Genomic DNA, 23,224 nt, shown 5'->3' with positions numbered 1-23,224 from the left:
ATTTCCAGAAAATCATACCTAAGGTTTTTCTTAAAACAAATGTCTAAACTCAGATTGATCTTCAGGGAAGGTTTAAAAAAAGTTTGTAGTAATTAAATGTCTGCTTTTTAATGATCTAACAGTAGTGCTTTTTAAATAGCTGCCTTGATTTCAGAGTATTTCAGGCTTGTATTAATTTTAAATGTGAAATCATTAACTTGGGGGAGAAGAGGAGCCCTGGCAGAGTACGTTTTTGAAATCATGTACAAGGCTTTTCTACCTCCGGGAAGATCATGCTGAGCAACGTCTCTTTGGTAATTTAAAGTTAGCAAAAGATTCAAAGTATGGTAAAGAGAAACTGTTGAATACACAATTTTTTTCTTCATTTGAGAATGTAAAGAAGCTATTAGAGGCAGGGCAGTCTAGTGGAAAAATCAATGAACCAGCAAATACCTGAGTATTTGCTAATGAGCAGTGTGACTTTGGACTTTATTTGAGCCTCAGTTTCCTTATTTGTAAAATGAGGCTATTGAACTAAGTGATTTCAAAGATCCTTTCCAACCTCAATGTACTATGCACTGATGAAGCCCCGCCTCCAATTTAAAAAAGTATTTTAGGTCAATTGTGGATTAGAAGATACATTTTGAAATATTTTCATTTAACTTTTATATGTGTTTATGTGATATCTCTATCTGTAGTCACTTTATTACCCGTTCATTTAGCTCTGCTGTGGTATTTATTAATTTATTTATAATAAATAGAGACGTGCTTTTCCATAAATTAAATTACTGTTTTTCTCATTTGCAACTCTTGCCCGATGATGAATATTCTTTCCAATTAGAGAAAATGACCTTCACTTCAACTTAGAGAAGAGTGGGCTAAAAACATGTCGGTGTTGAAAAGCAGCCTCATAATCAGACAGCTGGAGATGATGAGTCTGACTGATTGAGGAGGAGGTAGAGAAAGGGGAAAACAGCTTTGAGGATAGTCTGTCTAGCCAAAGTGAGTGCTGGGAAGCCTTGACTAGCACAGTATTGGCACACAGTATGCATTGAATGGGACAATTAGGTAGCAATTAGGATAGAGTGCTCTGCCTGAAGTCTGGAAGAAGACTCTATTTCCTTAGTTCAAATGCATCCTCAGACAATTTACTGGCTACGTGACTCTAAGCAAATCTCTTCATCCTATTTGCCTCAGTTTCCTCATCTGTAAAACGAGTTGAAGAAGGAAATGGCAAACCACTCCAATATTTTTGCCAAGAAAATCCTGAATGGCATGAAGTCAGACCTGGCAAATGACTGAACAACTGCATTTCATTGAATAAATACTTGGAGTTGATTGATTAGTTAGAGCCTCTGTGGTATGGGGAATTGGGATGGCAAACATATTCACTTACCTCCCTAGGGAATGAGAAGAGCAATGTGAAAGAATCAAAAAGAATGCTGAACTTGTAGTCTGAGGGACCTGAATTTAAATCCTGCTTATATCAATTAGCTCTCTGCACCCATTTTCTCATATGTCAAACAAGATAGTTGCATCTGGGATCCTTACCAGATTAAAATCTATGGTTCCAAGACTCAGAGAAATATATTTTCCTGTACAGCTAATGCTATAATAGTACAATATCAAGAACTCTAGGAATTTAAATACATCAAGGTTCTTTTTCAGCTGACCCAGTTCCTTCTCTTTACAGAGTAGGAAAATGAAGCTCAGAGCAATTACATGACTTGTTCCAGTTTACATGGGTTTCTAGTGAGGATCATAGGTGGGATTCGAAACCAAAGTCTTCTTGGTTTTTAGGGCCACTGTTTTCCCACTGGAGCCAAACCTTACTCAACTATGTGACCAAATCACAGTATCAAGATTGTTGTTTGAACTGATAGAGGCAGTAGCCACATCTGGGCAATAAAAATTGCATCCTCTTTGAGGGCAGAGTTTGTGTTTTATTTGGGGAAAATAATAGAACCTCCCAGGCTTGCTGTGAGGATCAAATAAAATAATATTTATAAAATGCTGAGCATAGTGCTTTGGCATGCTAGGTACTCTGTAAGTGCTTCTTCTCCCTCCTCCTCTTCTTCATCATTACTGTTCTTCTTATTATTTCCTTTTCACATTCCCAGCACCTAGCTTGAAGTCCTGCACTCAGAGGATACTTCAGATAATTATTTGTCAAATTGAATTGAATTGAATTGGCCTTTGTGAGCTTGCCTAGGAACTTGACCTCTTATAACCTTGTTTCTATGAGAAAATGTGTCCTGAATTCCAAATCAACAGCTTTAAAATGGGCTCTCAGAACACAATCCGTTTGTAATTTGGGAACTGCCTCCATCCGTACAGGACAAGAACTTCTTGAAGGGTGTTAGGAAGCATTGTGGTGTAATGGGAGGAGTTGGGGCAGCTAGGTGGCGCCATAATGCCTGGAGTGTTGAGCCAGGAGTCTGGCTGACTCATCTACCTGAGTTCAAACCTAGCCTCAGACACTTACTAGCCATGTGACCCTGGGCAAGTGGCTCAACCCTGTTTGCCTCAGTTTCCTCATCTGTAAAATGAACTGAAGGAGGAAATGGCCAACACTCCAATATCCTTGCCAAGAAAATCCCAAATGGGATCAAGAAGAATTAGACACAACTGAACTACTGAACAACAACTAGGGAATCACAAAGGAAACAGGGGATTTGAGGTCTCTGAATCTCAAATTCTTATCTTCTTATTATTCTCCCTTATTATTTTCTGCCTTTCCATTTCCTGTTCTGAGAACTGATCGGGAGATGGTTTTCCCAGCTACCAACAATCTTATTCTGATTTGCATTTGCCAGTTGTCTTGGAGGCAGTCTCAGTTGCTGGGAACCATTGGGAAGAAGCATCTCTATCCTCTCAGCAAGGTGTCAGGGCGAATATCTACTTCCATGGGAGGAGACCTCCAACAGAATTCTGTTCCCTGTGATCTCATCAAGGTGAGTGGTGATCTCATCACATTGATCAGAGATTCTTTGGGGGAATGGGGAAAGTGTTCAGACTATTTGTCTAATTTTATCAGTCATCATCATTTTAACTTCTTTTTTCTGATGGGATTCAGAGAAAAATAGTGAGGAAACAAAATATATTTGACATTCTATAATTGTAAAGGGAGATAACGTAAAATTTTCATCATTAAGTAGAAATAGTAGGATGGAAACTTATCTTTTCTCATTTCAGTAACCATGGTACAGCTTCATGGACACATGGGACAAGGGGGACAATACAGAAAGTACTTCATTCTGTTCCCTCATGACTTTGCTCTCCCCTGGTGGGACTCTATATTGTGAAAGCTCTTCATTTGATACCACTATGAATACTTGTTATAGCAACATCTGTTAATAACATTTTTCTTAAGTTTTTGCAGGTCAATGATATGTCCAGGTAATTTTGGGCAATAGTTTGGTCTGAGATAAGGGTCTGTCTCTGGGACTGTTTGTTGGAAAAAATTATCCCAGGATATTTTTAAAGTTTTGATTTGTGGTATGAGGAGTTGTCTATCATTCTGTAAAAGATGATGAATTTCTCATTCTATCTGCCAGGTCAAGTCTTGGTAAGTGTAGGAGCTTATTTTTTAATAGCCTGCAATGGCATTTTATTTATTTATGGCTTACTATGTTAATTTGTTCATAATTATTGTTACCAACACAATTTGTATGTTAATAATAAATAGCATTTTAGTTTATTTATCATTAATATTACTATGCCAATTTATATATAAATAATAATAATTATTATTGTTATTAATTATATATTATAATGATACAGTGTAGTACTATTTCCACATCAGCCTCCTGAACTAGGTAGGATAAACATTATATCTCATTTTAGAGGGATATGGAGGACAGAAAAATTCAGTGATTTATCCAGGATTACATCAGAGCTAGTAAACATCAAAGCCAAGACTCAGACTTGGATCTAAGATCACCAAGACTAGTTTGCTTTTTGCTACCTGGGGCTACATCTCATTTTTTAAAAGTAGGTTTAGAAATATCTCTGCAGAAGTTTTTTGAATAGGATTTAAAACCAGGCTGGTAATTTTCAAATCAATTGTTATATTTTAATGGACATGAGAAGACAAGGCTGGGGAAGGTCTTATTTAACAACCCATTCCTAAGTGACTGAAGTAATGGGAGGGAGTGATAGCTCAAATAATCTATAAGAATGAGTAACTAGAAATTATTTCTATTTGGCTTTGGAAACAGTTTTATAGTTTTTTGTGGGGAAAAAGGAAGGAAACAGATTTAACTCTCAAATTATTTTGGCAGCACTTACCAGCTGAGTGATGCTGGGCAAATCTCTGAACTTTACTCAACCTCCATTTGTTTCCTCATTTGTAAAATCAGAATAATAGTAATAATGCCTATTTTTGCATAATTGTTGGGAGGATCAAAAAGATAACATATACAATGTGCATTGCAAACATTAAAGCTCTATATGAGAACAGTTATTATTGTTATTTTTGAGTTAAGTTAATATTTAAAGGTTTGCATTGCCTCAATACCTACCCACCCACTGACTTCTGGGGAGAGGATCCAGAAAGAAACAATGCAAAATTTATAAGTATAAATTTATCAGAAAGCATGTTATTAAAAATGTACTTACCTTGTGAGTGATAATGATTTATTCCCCCTAGCTACCTTCTTTTGATTGACATCATGGGATACCAGAACCTCAGCTTTATCAAGAATGAGGAAAGGATAGCTTCCATTCCAAAATCTAGATTATCTAGATCTAGAGAATCCTTTCCATGTGATCTATTGGGAATTTAGAGTGGTAGCAGTGGGAAGAACCTTAAAATGATCTTGTCCAACTCCTTAAAGTAACAGATAAGGAAACTGAGGCCCATAGTCATGTAGCCAGTAAGCAGTAGAACTTTTATTATATTCCCCATCAGCATAAGAAGTCATAACTAAAATTTAAGAGTTGATTGTTCATTTGTGTTTTGGTTGTGGTATGCATGTCCAAAGTTGAATGATAAATTCTGTGTCTGTGTCAATTAGTTTTCTTCACTGAAAAGCATCAGTCTACACGTATTTATTAAGTATCTACTATGTACTAGTGCAAGTGAAGATACAAAGATAAAAGAGAAATCATTTCTAATCTTGAAGAGCTTAGATTTTTATAGGGAGGATATGTGCCTATATATCAATACACACAAATCAGATACATGATTACCTGGGGATGGAAGATAATAACAAAAGGGAGACCAGGAAAAGTCTAATTCAAAAGGTGACTTGTGAGTTGAGTCTTGAAGAAAATCTAAGATTCTTGAGCCCTAAGGAAGACTTGGGTTAAAATCCTGTTTTGGATACCTACTAGTTGTATGATCCTGGAAAATCACTTAACTTCTCAGTGCCTCGGTTTCTTTAGCTAAAAGATAAGGGAGTTGAATTCAGTGACCTCTCTTGTTGCTTGCATCTCTGTATCTGTCATCATATGATCTGGAGAACCAAGGGGATAGAGAGTTCAAGGACTTGGAAATGGGAAGATTGAGTGTCATGTGTGAAGAACAGAATGAAGGCTAGTTTTGCTGAACTAAGGAGTGTAGGGAAGTGATGTATGTGTGTAATAAAGCTGGAAAGGCAAGATAAGGTCAGGTTGTGAAGTATGTTCAATGCCAAAGAGAGGAATCTATTTTGGATCCAAGAAAAAATAGGGACCAACTGGAATTTGTGGAGTGGGAGAGTGACATAGAACTTGAGGAAAAGTCATTTTGATGGAGAATGGGGTGGATGCACTACAGTGGGATGAGATGAGACAGGAAGACCAATTAGGAGGCTACTGCAATAGTCCAGGTGAGAGTCAAGAGTGGGTGACAGAAAGTGGAGTTTATTTGAAGAAATTGTGGTTTAGTTGGATTTTTAGCCTGGAAAATTGCCTTGTTGGTCTTCAGAAAAAATTAGATGAGTTGAGAATATGAATTTAGAGCCACCAAATATTTGATCCTAAGCCTATTCCCAATTGCTGACTTTTTTTGGAAAATCTCTTTTCTAAAAAGCATCCTTGGATGCTTAGAAGGCTGATGTGTTTTAGAAACTGTATGAAGCTAACATTTCATAAATGGGAGATTGCAACCAGATAAGTAAAGACCTTTGAGCTGCCAAATATTAAATGATTCCATGTAGGGAGGCCTCAAAGAAAGAAGGAGCATAAAGTACAATTCACTATTTCAAGGTGTAGAATTTATGGGTTACCCTATTTGTGAGGAAGAAGGTCTAGTTTCAGAAAGATATTTGATTATTAGAACTAAGTGCATTTCCAGTTGTGTAATTGTGGGCTAAAAGCCATTGGTGCCAGACCACATTTTAGTCCTGCTGTTTAGTTTCATGAACGGAATTATCTGGGAGAACTTGCCACGGGGGGTACCTCCTCTGACACTGGGGGAGTTAACAGGCTTTTTGCCATTGCTAGGGATAGAGGGATACTGGCCAAGAAAGGGAAAGGAAGAGCCTGATAGTGGTGCATGCCTGGCTATGACAAGAGCCAGATGGAAGCTGACATGAAATTGCTTAATCTCAGCCAAAGTAGAAATGCCCCACAGACCTGTACATTTGGCAGCCTATTTCACTCACCTGTAAAGGTGTGAAGAAAAAGAACTCATGTAGCCTTCGTGTCCAGAGCTTCAGAAAATTATAGCGTTTTAGAAAAGGAAGGGACTTTAAACATGATTTATTTCAGCTCCCTCATGCAAAAACTCACCAAAAAACAACAAAAAAAATGCTAATGGTGTGTTGTGTCTTGTCATTCAGCTTGAAAGTAGCTCAACAATTTGTTGTGGTAGTTGTTCAGTGTTTAGCTGTGTCTGACTCTTTATGATTCCATTGACCACAGCATGGCAGGCCCTTCTATTCCCCACTGTCATTGAACATCATCCCCTGCCTGAACTCTGAGGTCTGGCTAGACTAACATTTCCTCTTTACAAAGGACTCTCCATCTCTCTTCTCTCTACCTTTGTATTCACCTTTGCATGATGAAAACCTTCTCCTTCCTTTGTCTCAGAGAGCCTTTAAGATGCAGCTCAAGCATAATTTTCTGCATGAAGCCTTTCTTGACCTCCCAAGTGCTAGTACTCTTTTTCATAAATTGCCTTATAAATCTTTGCATTTATTCATTTTATATTTATCATGTATTTGTGTTGGGGGGATATATCCCCTATTTGAATGTAAAATGCTGTACTTGTTTCCATTGTGCTTAGCATAGTGCCCAACACCTAGTAGACTGTTTAAAAAGTAATAGTTGATTGAATGATTAGTTTACATACACATACATATATATATATATATATATATATATTCATGTATGTGCATACATATATAAAACCATACACACATATTAATATATACATATTTTTATTATACAACTATAGATATATACATATATAGACATACATACATATGAGGCAGAATGATATAGTCAAAAGAGAACTGGCCTTGAAGTTAGTAGACCTGACCTGTATTGATAAAAAAAAAAAAAAAAATTTCTCATCAAGGAGTTTTGTATATCAATGAAATCATAGGTACAGTCCTTATGTCTATCTTTATATCTATCTATCTATTTACCTGGCAGCAAGGTGGCTAGGTGGCACTGCAGATAAGAGTGCTGAGCCTAAAGTCAGGAATACTCATTTTCCAAAGTTCAAATCTGATCTCAGACATTTACTAGCTGTGTGACCTTAAGCAAATCATCTAGCCCTGTTGCCTCAGCTTCCTCATCTGTAAAATGAGCTGGAGAAGGAAATGGCAAACCACTCCAGTTTCCTTGCCAAGAAAACCCCAAATGGGATCATAAAAAGTCAGACAAGACTGAGAAAAGACTGAGCAACAAATGTATGTGATGGCATGTGATGAAGTGATAACCTTTTGGAAAGTGACTATAAATACCAAAAGAAGTTAGAGAAGAGAAAAATGACCATGGGCTGGAATGATCAGGGGAAGGTTCATGGAAGAAGGCTGAATTATAATGGATTGACAAGATTTGGATCAGCCAAAAAAGCAGAGGCAGGGTAATCCCAGCATAGGAAATGGCACCAATTTGTTTCTTTAAAAAACTCTAGAAAATTATGAAGTTTCTGTTCCTGTAGTAGTCTGTTACAATTCTAATGCATCACTGGCTAATGGCTTGATCATTTCTTTGGGCTCGTCCTCAAGGTAGAAACTCCATTATATGCAGGGGAATCATGGCTTGGGAGGAATTTCTTGACATAGGAGCTTGCTTGTTTGTGTGTTTTAACCTTAATTGGTTCCAACCAACCTTTGCCAGTTAGTTCACATTTTCCTAACTGGATGATTCTGTGTGAATCTAGGACACCCATGTCTCAGGGCTAGTTTTAGCTTCATCCTAATACTACATTTACTTAGTACAATCCAGAATGGACCTGCAACATTGCAACTGGATTCCATAAGCTTATTAGTGCACCAGCATCTTTCCCAGCCTTTCAAGTTATTATCAGTATCTCTCCATTTACCAATATAACTGGGTGTCAAAGTAAGAATCTCATCATTTTCAGTGTATATTTTAGCTGTATCTAAAAGGAAAAATGGCTCAACAAGGGAAGCCAATTTGTCCCAAGGTCCCACAACTTCCTTATTGCTAAGCCTGGACTAGAAACCAGACTTATTGTCTATTAGTCCACTGCTCTTTTCATTATGCTAATGCTCTGGGAGCTATGAGAATTACTACCTCAAGTAAGAAAATATTAACAGAATATATTTTCAGTTTTATTGATATTTTAATTTGCTGTGGTCTTATTTTTCTGACCTAGGGTTAATTGGTGTGGAAAAGAATCCACTCTTTTCTCATTTTCTTTTTTGCTTTCTTATAAAGCAGTCAATCAATAAGCATTTATTAAGCACCAGTTACTATGTTCCAGATTTGGGGATATAAAGACAAACATGAGTAGTCCTTGCCTTAAGTTTTGGAACTTATATTTCAAAAGGGGAGGTATTTATATAGGTAGAAATATCTAGGCATATACACATTTTTGTTGTTTACTTGTTTCAATTGTATCCATCTCTTTAGGATCCCATTTGTTGCTTTCTTGGCAAAGATATTGGAGTAATTTGCCATTCATTCAGGTCTTCCTGTCTCCAGATCTGGTGCTCTATCCACCGTACCACCTAGCTGCCCTGCATATAAATATCCATATGTATCCTATAAATATATACACATATGTGAATATATACATTTAGTTTTTACATTTGTCAAATACAAGGTTATTATGTATATTTGCTGCTATAATTTGTATGTCTACTCTGTTCCATTGATATTTCTTTCTATTTCTTAGCCAGTACCAAATACTTCTGATAATTACTGCCTTAAAACATAATTTAAGATCTGGTATTGCTAAACCTCCTTCCTTTACTATTTAAAAATTATTTATTTTAAACTAAAATACAAAATGGAAAAAGAAAAAAAGAACATTACCATGTGCACAGCAAAACAGAAGATGAAAAATAAAGCAATAAATTTCCATTTTAAGAAAGTCTATATAATAAATACTACATGTATTCAGAGCTGTTCATCTTTGCTTTCTTGTAGGTTTTCTTTTATTCTCTGCCATGTCCTTTTCCCTTTATTTTTCCCCTTTCTCCCTTTCCCCCCAAGAAAGCTACAATTAAGCACAAACATACACAGGCAAATACACATATATACACACATGTATATATACATAAAAACATATATCCACATATATCTATAATCATACACATATATACATTTATATGCATGTATATAAGACCATACCATGCTTGTTTGCCTTCTGTTTCTCTGAAGGTGGATAACATCTTCTTTTTTAAGTTCAAGTCTTTCCATATTTTTCTCACACTACCAATTCATCATGTCTTACACCACAGTAATATTCCAACCTTGTGCTATCTAGTTATTTTAAATAGTTTAAAACAATATTGATTAATGTGGCTGACATATGGTGTAGTTTCCTATTTTTCTCTTTTGATTACATATATTTTAATTTTAACTTTGAGATCATGATTATTACCCCTACTCTTTTCTTTAACATAAATTCAACTGATCCAACCATTTTGGAAAGCAATTTTTAATTTTCTCATAGAATTATTAAACTATCTATATCCTTGAATTATTAAACTACCTATATCCTTTGATCCAGCAATATCATTATTAGATCTATTTCCCAAGATGATTAGTGGAAAAGGAAAAGAATCTATATATTCCAAAATATTCATAGCAGCTTTCTTTGTAGTGGCAAAGAATTGGAAATTTCAGGGATGTCCATAAATCAGGAAATGGCTGAACCAGTTGTGATATATGATCGTGATGGAATACTACTAAACTGTGAGAAATGATGAGCTCAGTGATCTTAGAGAAACATGGAAAGATCATGGCATGAAATAATGAAAAGTGAAATGAGAAGAACCAATAAAACATTGCATATAGTTACAAAAATATGATTTTAAGAATGGCTTTCAATTAAAACTTATATTTTGACTATTGTAAATACCCAAATTGACTGTAAAGGATATATGAAGAAAGATGCAATCTGCCTCCAGAGAAAGAGCTGGTAAGTAGAAGTATGTATAAAATAAATGTATATAAATATATATACATATAATATACATACTATATACATACATATATATACACATGCCTATTGTGTTTAATGGTAGCCATCTGTAGGACTGAAGGGAATAAGGAAGAAAAAAGAGAGATTTATATGATAATTTTGTCATATATTTGAAAGGAATAATAAGTTGTACACAGTAGATTTGCAGTTTCATGGGCAATCATCTTTTTGTTGTACTATGTTATGGTATATAGCATAGTACATAAATTTAAAGTAAAATAAACTGAAAAAAATTTATTTGATTGACTGATGTCATTCTATCCCTGGAATACTTGACAATTTTATAGAATCTGCCAGAATTTCCACTATCCTAATATTGTCTTTAAGAACTCAAGATTTATGTTATCCTGTTAAAGTAAATATCAATTGAATGCTACAAACCTTTAAAAATATATATCCTTAGTTTATTGTAAGCATGAGAGGAAGCTTGGTGTAATGTATGGAAAGCTAGCTTGAAGCCAAGAAGAACTGGGTGTGAGGATTGCCATATATTGATCATACATGATCCAGAGCAAGTCATTTAAGGTCTTGGTGTTCTAGGCAACTAAGAATATAAATAGAAGAAAATGTGATGCATTGGTAACAGAGCTGTCTTCACTTGGGAGTTTTCCTAATGACAAAATCAAAGGCTCAATGTCTATTATAGTCATATAGACTATATAGTACAGGCAAGAATCAGCAGGATCTAGTTTGAACTGGCTCATGAGAACTGATTGTTAAATTTTCAGTGTGAGCATTTACCTCTTTAGAACTGGCAAATCTATAAACCAGAGATTGATTTATTGTTTTCTTGGTGGACTGTACTTAAGAAAGTGGTAGAGACAATGCTAATAATATAAATTACCTTTAAAAAAGTGTCACTTGTGCAATATTTTTGGAGAGCTGGTTGTTAACATTTATGAACACACTCCTGACCATAGAGGTTGTACTAGATGATCTCTTTGATTTATTTGAGCTATTTGACCAAGAGCCTGTGGTCCCTAACTATATAATTTAATGTACTTTATACATACATATATATATATATATATATATATATATATATATATGTGTGTGTGTGTGTGTATATACATATACACATATATATATGTATGTATAATTTAAAATTGGAAAGCATTTTTATATACATTATTTTAATAGGGCCTCAAAATAATCTTGTAGTAATCCTCTGACTATATATAAGAGAAAATGGTGACTGATTAAAATTAGGTGACCAAATTAGGTTTATATGAACAGAAATTTTCAGTTGAAGAAATTAAAACCAGTTCTAATTATATGAAAAAAGCTCTAAATCACTATTGATTAGAGAAATGCAAATTAAGGAAACTCTGAGGTATCACCATATACCTCTCAGACTGGCTGACAGGAAAAGATAATGATAAATGTTGGAGGGGATGTGGGAAAACTAGGACACTAATACATTGTTGGTGGAGTTGTGAATTGATCCAATCATTACAGAGAGTAATTTGGAACTATACCCAAAGAGCTATCAAACTGTCTGTGTCCTTTGATCTAGCAGTGTCTCTAACTGGATCTGTATCCCAAAGAGATCATTAAAAAAAAGGGGAAAGAGCTGATGGTAGCTCTTTTTGTAGTGGCAAGAAACTGGAAACCAAGTGGAAACACATCAGTTGGGGAATGACTGGATAAGTTATGGTATATAAATGTTATAGAATATTATTGTTCTATAAGAAAGGATCAGCAGAATTATTTCAGAGAGGCCTGGAGAGACTTACATGAACTAATGCTAAGTGAGATGAGTAGAACCAAGATAACATTGTACATAGAAACAACAATTCATGCAGATTATGTGATGTTGTACATGGCTCTTCTCAGCAGGGAAGTGATTCAGGTCAATTCCAATAGACTTATGATGGAGAAAGCCATCTATACCCAGAGAAAAGACTGTGGGGACTGAGTGTGGATCATAACATAGTATTTTTATCTTTTTTATTATTGTTTTCTTGCTTTTTTCTCATTTTTTTCCTTTTTGATCTGATTTTTTGTGTGTGGGCAGCATGATAAATGTGGAAATGTGTATAGAAGAATAGTACATGTTTAACATATGTTGTGTTATTTGCTGTCCAGGGGAGGGGGATAGGGGGAAAGAAGGGAAAAAACTATAACACAAGATTTTGCTAGATAAATGTTGAAAACTATCTTTGCATGTATTTTGAAAATAAAAGGCTGTTATTTTAAAGAGAGAGATTAAGTGATCTACCCAAAATTTCAAAGCATTTTAATGCCTACTAATATATTGGAAAACAGGTCTTCTAATTCCCAAGTCTCACAGTCTATTTTCTACATCTTTTAGGATTAAACTCCTATGATATGAATGTGAATTATTGTCCAACAAATAAAACCATAAGCCTGGAGACTTTCTAAGGCTTTTGTCAACCAGAGAAATTTGCCTCAGCTCCTGTTAGAGCCTATTGTCCTCATCAGAGACATGGGAATGAGTACAGCTGGCAAAATCAGACATGTAGCTCTTCATCTGGATCTGAGACACAATTCAGACTTGCTCAACTCCCTTCTTGAATATGTGCCGTACATCAGCTACAAAAAAGCCCAGAAACATTATTGTGAACACACAGAGACATCTAGGGAACATGTTCATGCTACATATATTTCTAATCATCTTTCCAGGAGGTAGGTGTGTGTCTCTGAGCGCACACACACACACACACACACACACACACACACAGAGAGACACAGAGAGAAGGAGGGAGGAAAGGAGGGAGAGAGGGAGGGAAAGAGAAAGCTCTAGAGGCCCCCCCTCAGGATTGCTCTTCTTTCTATGATTCTATAAGCATGACCACAGAGCACGATTTGTTTTCAGACCTGGGATGAGGATGGATGTAGGCATTTCCAGTTTGCCTACCCCATACTGTCCATGAGAATAGGAACAAATGTAACTTTGCCATGTGGCTTTTCAACTCTCAACATATCCAGTGGAAATTAAATCGGCCTCACATTTGCTGTCTCTTTCCTTGGAATCAGATTTCTATAACCATGGGAAGTCTTGTTGGGAGAAAGAAGGAGCTGAGAATTTTTGCTGCAAATGAGATAGCTCATATTCTTTTGAGTCTAGTAGACCTGGCCAAAGAATTAGAAGCTATCTGAGGGTAGGAACTATTTTTCCTTTCTTTTATTCACAAAGCTTATCTAAGGATATGCCACGGAGTAAGGCCTTAAAAAAATGCTTTTTGATTGAATGATTAGTTGATGACACAGAGTAGCCTTGGGCAGCTAAATGGTAGCTGGAGAGAGCTCCTGTCCAGGCTTGGAGTCAGGAAGACCTGAATTCAAATTCAGCCTTAGACACTTACTATGTGACCTGGGTAATTCACTTAACTCTATTTTGCCTTAATTTCCTCATCTGTCAAATGAGAAGGAAATGGCAAACCACTCCAGTATCTCTTCCAAGAAAAGAGTTGGACATGACTGAAATGAGTGAACAACAACAATATTCCCAATACTTTCTAATATCCTACAGATTAGGGGTTTGATAACCACAAATGCTACGTAAGTGAGTTACTACTGTATAAGTGACATATGGATAAGGAAAGGAAAAGTTGGAAAAGAATTCAAGGATGGTATAAACATGGAATAAGTTATCTGTGGAAGAATCCTGCAGGTTTTATGTTTTTATTGACACTATCCTGGTGACTCAGAGCCCTATGTTGCTACAATTTAAAATGGAATTTCCATTTTACAAATGAGGAAACTGAGTTTCAAAGAGATTAAGTGATTTCATAACACAGTCACAAAGCTGGCCAGTTGGCTGGGCTGACCTTCAGGCATTCTTAGCTCAGTGCTCATTCCATAGCCCCAGGATGCCACTTTTTAAATATAGAGACAGTTGGGGCAGCTAGGTGGCGCAGTGGATAGAGCACCAGCCTTGAATTCAGGAGGACCCGAGTTCAAATCTGGTCTCAGACACTTAACACTTCCTAGCTGTGTGACCCTGGGCAAGTCACTTAACCCCAGCCTCAGGAAAAATAAATAAATAAATAAATATACAGACAGTTGTTGCTTTATGTAAATTATTATTACCAAATGGACTTTAAGTAAAGAATTCCGAAAAAAAAATCCATCTCTCATTGTACAGTAAGTAAGCACTTTTTCTGCTCTTGTCCCTTGCTCCCTAGCCTCCCCACTACCATTAAAAAAAAAACTTTAAAAAAATCCTTAAAGTGAAAACAGAAGAATCATGGCACAGAAAGACCATTAGACACTGGGAAGCGGCTCTATCTTCCTCTTTTCCCACTCAGATACTACATTTTCAGTCCCCATGCTTCAACTTGTCACCCATCCTCTCCTATCTATATCTTTATCTGTCCATCACATGTCTGCCCCCTTACCTCCTTCTTGGCTTGGCCAGACCCCCACAACTGTTCCTCCTTTTGCTCTTGTTTTTCTGTCCCTTGCTCTCACATGTCCTTGAATCATGTGCCAGCCCTCTCCTTTCACAAGCCTGAGACCTCCTTCCTGCTTCCCTCCCTTCCCCACATCCCCCAGCAAATTCACATTATATAAAAATTGCTTTCAGGGGAGATCTGCAGAATGGTCCACTTACATAAAATGAGAACTATCTACTCTAGGAAGATGAGTGACATTAATAGAGATCTCATGGCACCCAGTAAGAATTCTGGAATGTATTTCTGTCATAGTTTTAGCTATCTCTCATCTTCATGGATAGTTTACATTATAAGGTGCCCAGTTCCTTGTTTCTCCACTTTCCCCCTCTTTCTTAATAGGGTCCATATTTCCCCCCTATTTTTTTCCTGGCGATTCTCTGCTCAGCATTATCTGTGCTTCTCAAGATGCACGAGGTCAGGCCTCGAATTGGCTGTGGGGGAGAACACTGCTCCATCGGCTTGATTCAACTTGAAACACCCACACTGTCTAACAACAATCACTCCCATTTTTAAAACTAATTAACCTGGAACTCCAAGACAAGAAGAAAGCAAGATTTTGCCTTTGTTCCAGGGGAAAACATTTCTTGCTTTGGGAAAATGAAGTGCTGTCCTTTCCCTCAGTGTCCTAGCTATTTCAGAGCCCCTGGGGCACCAGGCACTCACATGGCTCTTGTTACAAAATGAGAAATTCCCCTGAATTTGGATGTCACTCTGGGACAGCGGCATTCCCCTAATTTGCGGGCTCTTTGCATTGAATGATTTCAGAAATACATGGCAGCAGCATGTCTCCAATCTTCTCCAATCTTCCCCACCCCCATCCCCTAACCATTGTCTGTTTCTCCTGGAAAAGTTAGACAGTCACTCTGGGTAAGCTTATAGCAGACCTTTTAGCCCCTCAGTGCATCTCCTTCTCCCTATATGGAGTAAGGAGAACCATAATACCTGTCCTGCTTCCCAGGCAGGGGGTTGTGAAGACTAAATAAGATAATATATGTGAAAGTACTTTGAGAAATGCTATGCAAAGATAAAGTAACATTATTCTATGTTTCCCCTTCCATTCCATTCCCCTCCCACCCTCTCATCAGCACAGACCCACGGAGGGCTCTCCTCCGCAGAAAAAGGCAGTCAGCCATGTGTATGCAGACCAGTTGGTGAGGGATGGCCAGGGCTGGGGAGAGGGTGATGCTGTGGAGAGCGTTGCTATGGTGATTCAGCAGTAGCCCTCCCCAGCTCCCCTAATCCCAACCCCTGCAGCCAGCTTTTTCTAGGAACTGATTTCCAACCCACAGAAAAGCCATTTTTCAGCCCCTGTATACCAGGATTGTGTCTGTGACATTGGAGCTGAGCCACTCAAGACTGTCCAGCTTGGAGTCTTTAATTCTTTAGGCACCTCTTCAGTTCCTATATGGAAGAAGTAGGTTTTGTTTTCCTGAGCATGGATGGAAGGGAAGTATGCAGTCTCATTTATGTACAATTGAGGTGATACATTATAATAATTATAGCAACAATAACAATAATTCTATATTAGAGCTGGCCTGTGAATTAAGTGACTCCTGGGGATTGCTGCTCTGTCTCTCAGATGTCTCCCCTGGGCTTGGTTCTTTCACAGTGATGTGGTTCCACAGGTATTTAAACTGAATAACATAATTGTATTCATGGGGCAGCAGAAGTCTAAACCCAGGTTGATGTTGACATTTGTCAATCTAATTAATAGTAAATCTTGCAAAGAACAATCTAAACAGATTGGCTCTTCCCTGGGTTAGAATAGGTGTTGTCCATTTACTGGAAGTACTAGCAATTATTGGTCTTTAAAAGTGGAAAATCAGTGATAATAGTGTAACCTAGCTTGATATAGTCTATCAGGGTTTGATATTAGCTATGCCATTCTCTCAAATCTAACTCAGCAGGCCTATATTGTCATTAGCTGCATTTTGGATTTTAGCTGTTATTTAAACAATAACAATTAATACCACTGACAAGCTTCTTCATTTTTTCCACTTAATTTTTTGGTTGCTTCCTTCCCTCTACCTGACATTTTCCAGGCTTCTTTCCTCCCCCAGGCAAAGAGCTTCTGAAAGGTTGCCATTTCCAATAAAAACTTTCTCACCTAATGGGAAGATGTTTCTCACTTATGATCACCTTATCTCAACATGGAGTGCCTGTGATTTTTTTTTCTGTTCCATGTCAGGATAGCCTCCCATGTGGAGTGCTTGGGAATAATGGAAATACCATATTCACTTGATTAAATCAGTCTCTTTTTCTTTTTAGATCTTCTTGTTGATCACATCAGATTGCCCTATCTAGGGATAGAGACCTTTTCTAGTTTGAGGTTAATTGCTTTTTAATTTGCTTTGTGCATAGTCCAGGCCAGTGTCCTTTGCAGACTTGAATCTAATTAGTCCTTTCCTATGTTGGTGATAAGGAAGATCCATTCTATTTTCCAGATCTTTTGTTAGGATCAGGCCTCCTTTACTTGATCTCATTCTTTCTTTAATTCAAGTGTATCCACTTACAAGTACTCATTTGTTACCTCTTACTTCTTAATAACAATGACACCCTAATAACAACAATATAACACAGCAAAAATGACAATTTAATATGTTAACTTGTTTGTTCTTCACAGCAACCCAATGAGGGAGGTGCTATTATTATCCCCATTTTACAGATGAGAAAACGTTTTACAATTGAGACTGCATATACCTGAATAAGAATCTAAAGAGTCAAACTTCATTTTTCCTCCCTTTAATTTTGGAACTCTTTCCATGGTATCATTGAAATGCCCTCAAGCCTTGAGAGAAGTTCCTGAGAGAGCAGGAAGTATACTTGCATATTATATTGTCCTTGTTATTGCCATCCTGTATGCCCTACCTTCCCTCTACTCCTGGTAAAATTTATGCATCAGGACTTTTTGACTGCCTATTTTGATTTTCACTTTGTTATTTGGGTTCTATTTGATCATCTAGTTTTTCTAATCCATTTCATTCCTTGACTTTGTGTACTATCATTTTCCTCTGATTCCTACTTGGTTTTGATCCATGGCATTGCTCCTATTATGCTACTATTTGTGTCTAAACTTTAGACTGATTCTTCTAACCTCTGAAGAACTTTAAACAATCTCTGAGATATTGATTAATGTGTATTTAGATAGGTCTGAGACCTGGTCAGCCAGGTGGATTCCACTTGGCCCCTCCTTGATCCTTCCCTCTGAGCTACCAAACTCTTCTCTGGTACTTCTCCTTCCCTGAGAAACCCTTAAGGTTATATTTTCCCTTTAAAAATGAACTTATCAGGTGTAACCTATATTGGATTACTTGATGAATAGGGAAAAGGGGAGATGGGAGGGAGAGAGAAAAAATTGGAACACCAAGTTTTGCAAGATAGATGTTGAAAATCTTTGTGAATTTTTAAAATATTTAGAGAATTGATTCAAATTTATAATAGTTTGAGCCATTCTCCAATTGATAAATGGTTAAAGGATATGAATAGACAATTATTGATGAAGAAATTGAAACTATCTGTAGCCACATGAAAAAGTGCTCTCAATCACTATTGATTAGAGAAATGCAAATTAAGACAACTCTGAGATACCATTATACATCTCTCAGATTGGCTAAATTGACAGGAAAAGATAATGACAAATGTTGTTGGGGATGTGGGGAAACTGGGACATTGATACATTGCTGGTGGAATTGTGAATACATCCAGCCATTCTGGAGAGTGATTTGGAACTATATTCAGAAAGTTGTCAAACTGTGCATACCCTTTGATCCAGCAGTGTTTCTACTGGGATTATATCCCAAAGAGATCCTAAAGAAGGGAAAGGAACCCACATGTGCAAAAATGTTTATGGCAGCCCTTTTTGTAGTGGCAAGAAACTGGAAACTGAGTGGATTCCCATCAACTGGAGAATGGCTGAATAAGTTATGGTATATGACTGTTATGAAATATTATTGTTCTGTAAGAAATGACCAGCAGGATGATTTCAGAGAGGCTTGGAGAGACCCACATGAACTGACACTAAGTGAAATGAACATAACCAGGAGATCATTATACATGGCAACAACAAGACTATACAACAATCAATTCTGATGGACGTGGCTCTCTTCATTATTGAAATGATTCAAACCAGTTCCACTTGTGCAGTGATGATCTATACCTAGAGAGAGAATCATGGGAAAAAAGTGTGGAACCCAACATACCATTCTCACTTTCTCTGTTATTTGCTTGCATTGTGTTTTCTTTCTTAGTTTTTTTTCTTTCTTCTTGATCTGATTTTCTTGTGCAATAAGATATATAAATATGTATACATATATTGGATTTAACATGTATTTCAACATAAAAAAGAAAACTATCTTTTCTTGTATTTGGAAAAAACCCTATTATTTAAAAAATAAAATAAAAAACTGTCATTGGCTCATAAAAATGTGCTTATGATGAAGATCTTTGCTAATTATTTTTCAGGACTAAACCATTATGAGGTTCGTGTTCTTTCTGTCACTGTGTCTCTATCTCTCTGTCTTTGAATCTCTCTCTTTCTCTTTCTCTCTCATACTCCTCATAGTGTCTTCCCTTTAATGGTGTCTTTCTCCTTAATGTAGTTAATTCTAGTTAGTCTGCTACATTCCCCTATGAAGTTACCCTGCCAGTCAATGGCATACTCACACCTTATGGCATATTCCCCTTTTTCTGATTAATTGTGAGTTCCACTGGAGAACTTGTCTTTTCCATTGTTAATTGTTAAAACCCCTTTTCTTGCTAACTATATGTTCTCCTAAATATATTTCATGTTTACCACTCCTGGTGCCTAGTTTATCCCTTTATTTTGTCTGCAATCTCTTCTCATAAATAAATGTACCTTTTGACTAAGGAGAAAAAAAGATAAATTTCAGACTGGTTACTTTCATTTTAATCTTTGGCTCTGCTTGGACTGTCAGTTTCAGGAGTCAGGCCCCATGTTTGTCCCTTTTCTCTGATTTTCCTTTATCTTCTTAGCTTATACCTGAGACCTTCAGCACCTATACAAGTGGGGTCAGGGAAATAGGATCAATCCCTTTCCTTTCTTTTTACTGAATTGCCACTCAAGCTTTGAGTCTACTCCACAGTCTAGGCAAGAATTTTAATTTAAATTATCACTCAAGAATCAGACAGCAAGTGGTGTATGTGGTCAGAAACATTAAAAGTCAAGATCTGTGAGGGTGGGGAAGGAGAAGCAGAAACAGACAGGAAATTGGGGTGAGAATGCAAGAGAATGGAAGGAGATTTTCTGATCCCAAGACAGGAATATTTGAGGCCAGAGTAAGGACCAGTGGAGCTGTATCATGATTCAAGCCCACAGGCTAGAGAACATGGCATCCCTGAGGAGACAAATGGCAGCAGCAATAGCCCAAAAGTCTTAAGTCTATATTAGTATCTGTAAGTCCTCTACTGACTATGTGAGTAACTTAAGCTAAGATCCAGAAATTACTTCACGTTTATTTTGTATTTACTTATCTATGCATATATGCTTTTCCCTAATAGCATGTAAACTTCTTGAGGAAAGGGAATATTTTATTTTTCATCTCATTCTTCTGCCTAGCACAGTGCATGGCACATACTAGAACCATTATAAAAGCTTGTTGAATGATTGCTTGAACCATACATTGGTGCAACTTTTTATATTCCCCAGCTTTGACACTATATTCTTGACATAGTGAGTGCTTGCTAAATTTTTGTTTTTCTTGGTAAACCATTTTTTGTCCTCCAGAGACACACTCTCCCAAGTTCTTAGCTGAGACTAAGTTGTTGTCAACATTTTATAATGGGATGTTCAGTTTTTTTGCCCCACTTTCGTTTCTTTCTTTTGCTTAGATTCAGGAATCCTCCTGCTGCCTTCACTCCCCACTATCTCTTAACAGGCAGCAGTTCTTTCTTGGGTTGCCTGGAAATGCCTTTTGGGGTAACACCTCATGCCTGAAATCTTTTCAGGACTCCTTTCCTCATTAAAATATGCCTGCTCTATGAACCTGTTCCTCAGCATTTGGTTCTTGGCTGTGACAAATTAGTTAATGTATTGAGAGCATGACAGGGTATTCAAATGTTTGGATCTGGAATTGGCAGACCCAAAGACGCATCCATACCACTTGTTGCTGGGCAAGTCACTTAACTTCTCTGTAAAATGGGGGTGGCATTACCTGTCCCACCTCCCACAAAGGCTTTTGGGAGGATCAAATGAAATCCTAAGTGCAAATTTTGCTTTTAAGCTATGAAATGCCATATTTGTAAAGCATTGTTAATGAATCTTGCTAGTGTGTTCAGTAGAAGCTGAAAGGTTAATGTGTCAGTCCTTTGCATTTTAACAGGGACTTTCTAGACAAAGTAATGGTCATAATGGTGGAATTTCAGGCACTGTGGTAGCAGGAAAATCTTTTAAGATCCTTTATCTTTGCTTATTAAATCTACATTTAGGACTGACCTTGGAACATTGGTGTAAAATTATATACTTAGGGCCTGTTATATACTTACTCTACATGAGTAATTATTTTTTAAAGGCTAACATGCTCAGTTCTCATCTTCCTATCACTGTCGGCTTATTGTTCTTGCCTTTTTTTGATGGAGTTCAGATTGAATGGTGCTGAGACAAGTCGCTCTCCTACTATTATTCTTCCATAGTTAAAGTTTTGCAGAGTCTCACTTGAATATCACCTTGGCTGACATTCCCTTAATTTACTATTGCTTCCCTTCTCCCCACCCTTTTATTGCCCAGGTTGGACTCTGGAGAGATGTTGCTGCTCTGCTGCTGCTGCCGCTGTTAGTTATTGTTATTGTTGCTGCTGGATCCAGACTGGTACAGGGCATTTAGTTAGACACAACCTCTTCTCTCCAACAGATGGAAAGGCTATAGAACCTACTATTGCTGTTGTGTTTTGAGCACTATTAATCTGTTGGTAGGAACCCAGAGTGGCAGATAAAATAGACTCCTCTTGTACAGGCTACCTCCAAAGAGAGCCCTCTTTGGAGTCAGAAAAACTTGGATTCAAGTTCTGTCTCTGGACAAACTGGTTCTATGGAAATGAACAAATCATTTTCCTCATGCAATTCTCTGAGACTATAAACTATGAAGGAAATGATGATCTATATTGATGAAGAAGTGTGGGAATTCACTATAGTAGTGAAATTATAGCCCTTACAACCCCAAACACTCCACGTCGGGTCCCTAGGGTGTAACATCTTGTGCCCAACAGTGTGGGTTGAGCATTGATCCTTTGTACCCCACCCACACACCAAGATAGGAATCGGCTAGAAGCGTCATCTCTGAACATGAGGAACTGTGATTTATGGGGGAGAAAGATATCTGTCTACCTAGTGCTGATTTATCTTGGGCAAGTAGAAGTATACTCATTTCATTTACTTTACAACCTGTGTACCCCCTGAGGGGAAGGAGGGTGTGGGGGGCATTTTTATGAGCTGGTAAATTTTTCATACTTATTGAAAGGTTGATGCATGAAGCTTTTGCCAATGACTGGAGCCTACGCTTGATCTCCTCCTCCTCAGTAGCCCTACAGCACTCAGTGTCAGCATTACGTTATCTGAGAATTGTTTCTACGTTATCCACGGCGGCTTTCTCATTTCTTCATAGCTTTAAATCTTGATTTGTGAGCTAGATTTGAGAACAGATTGTGAAGAGGAATACTATTCTCTTTCTATTGAATTTCCCATGGTGCCTAGAATAGGGCTGGACATAGTAGGTCCTTAGAAAAAGCTTGCTTATTGATTGTTCTTTCTTTATTCCAGATGAGTACCAGCCTCACTACACTCTATTTCCAGACGTGATAGGGTGACAAGAGTCCCAGAATGAGAATCAATTGACCCAGCTGGGGCTCTGCTCCTCAGTAACCACCTGACATTGGGCAGACTGCTTCCCATCTCTGAACCTCTGGTTCCACATCTCTGAAATGAAGGAATTTGGCTAAATGATCTTGTAGGTCTCTTTGCTTTACCTATGCTTCCAGGACTTCTAGGTAAGGGAAGTTTTTAGCACTTTGATCATATTTGGGGTGCCCCCAGTGAAACAGATAAGTGATTTTACCCACTCTGTTCTCTTCTTATAACTCTTTGCTATATAGGATTCATACCTAAATCTTTTGCTGATCCTCCATTCTTTATACAACTCTCATGTGGTAGAGAGTTACTTAGAATAGGGAAGAGAAGGGAGAGACTGAAAGGAAGAGAG

The 23,224-nt window shown here is 37.3% G+C and overlaps 1 protein-coding gene across 6 annotated transcripts in view; it reads left to right on the top strand.

Annotated features, from left to right (window-relative positions):
- ZBTB7C (zinc finger and BTB domain containing 7C) overlaps positions 1-23,224 on the top strand; it is a 553,406-nt gene that overhangs the window by 221,384 nt on the left and 308,798 nt on the right. For all 6 annotated transcript variants that reach the window (XM_074279336.1, XM_074279335.1, XM_074279330.1 and 3 more), the window contains one exon: positions 2,796-2,933. The gene's annotated coding sequence lies outside the window, so the exon portion shown is untranslated. The remainder of the gene's footprint in view (positions 1-2,795; positions 2,934-23,224) is intronic.

Source organism: Sminthopsis crassicaudata, chromosome 1 (genome assembly GCF_048593235.1).
Source record: "Sminthopsis crassicaudata isolate SCR6 chromosome 1, ASM4859323v1, whole genome shotgun sequence".
Classification (NCBI taxonomy): Eukaryota; Metazoa; Chordata; class Mammalia; order Dasyuromorphia; family Dasyuridae; genus Sminthopsis; species Sminthopsis crassicaudata.
Note: the sequence above shows the minus strand (reverse complement) of the source record. Positions and strands in the feature narration are given on the sequence as shown.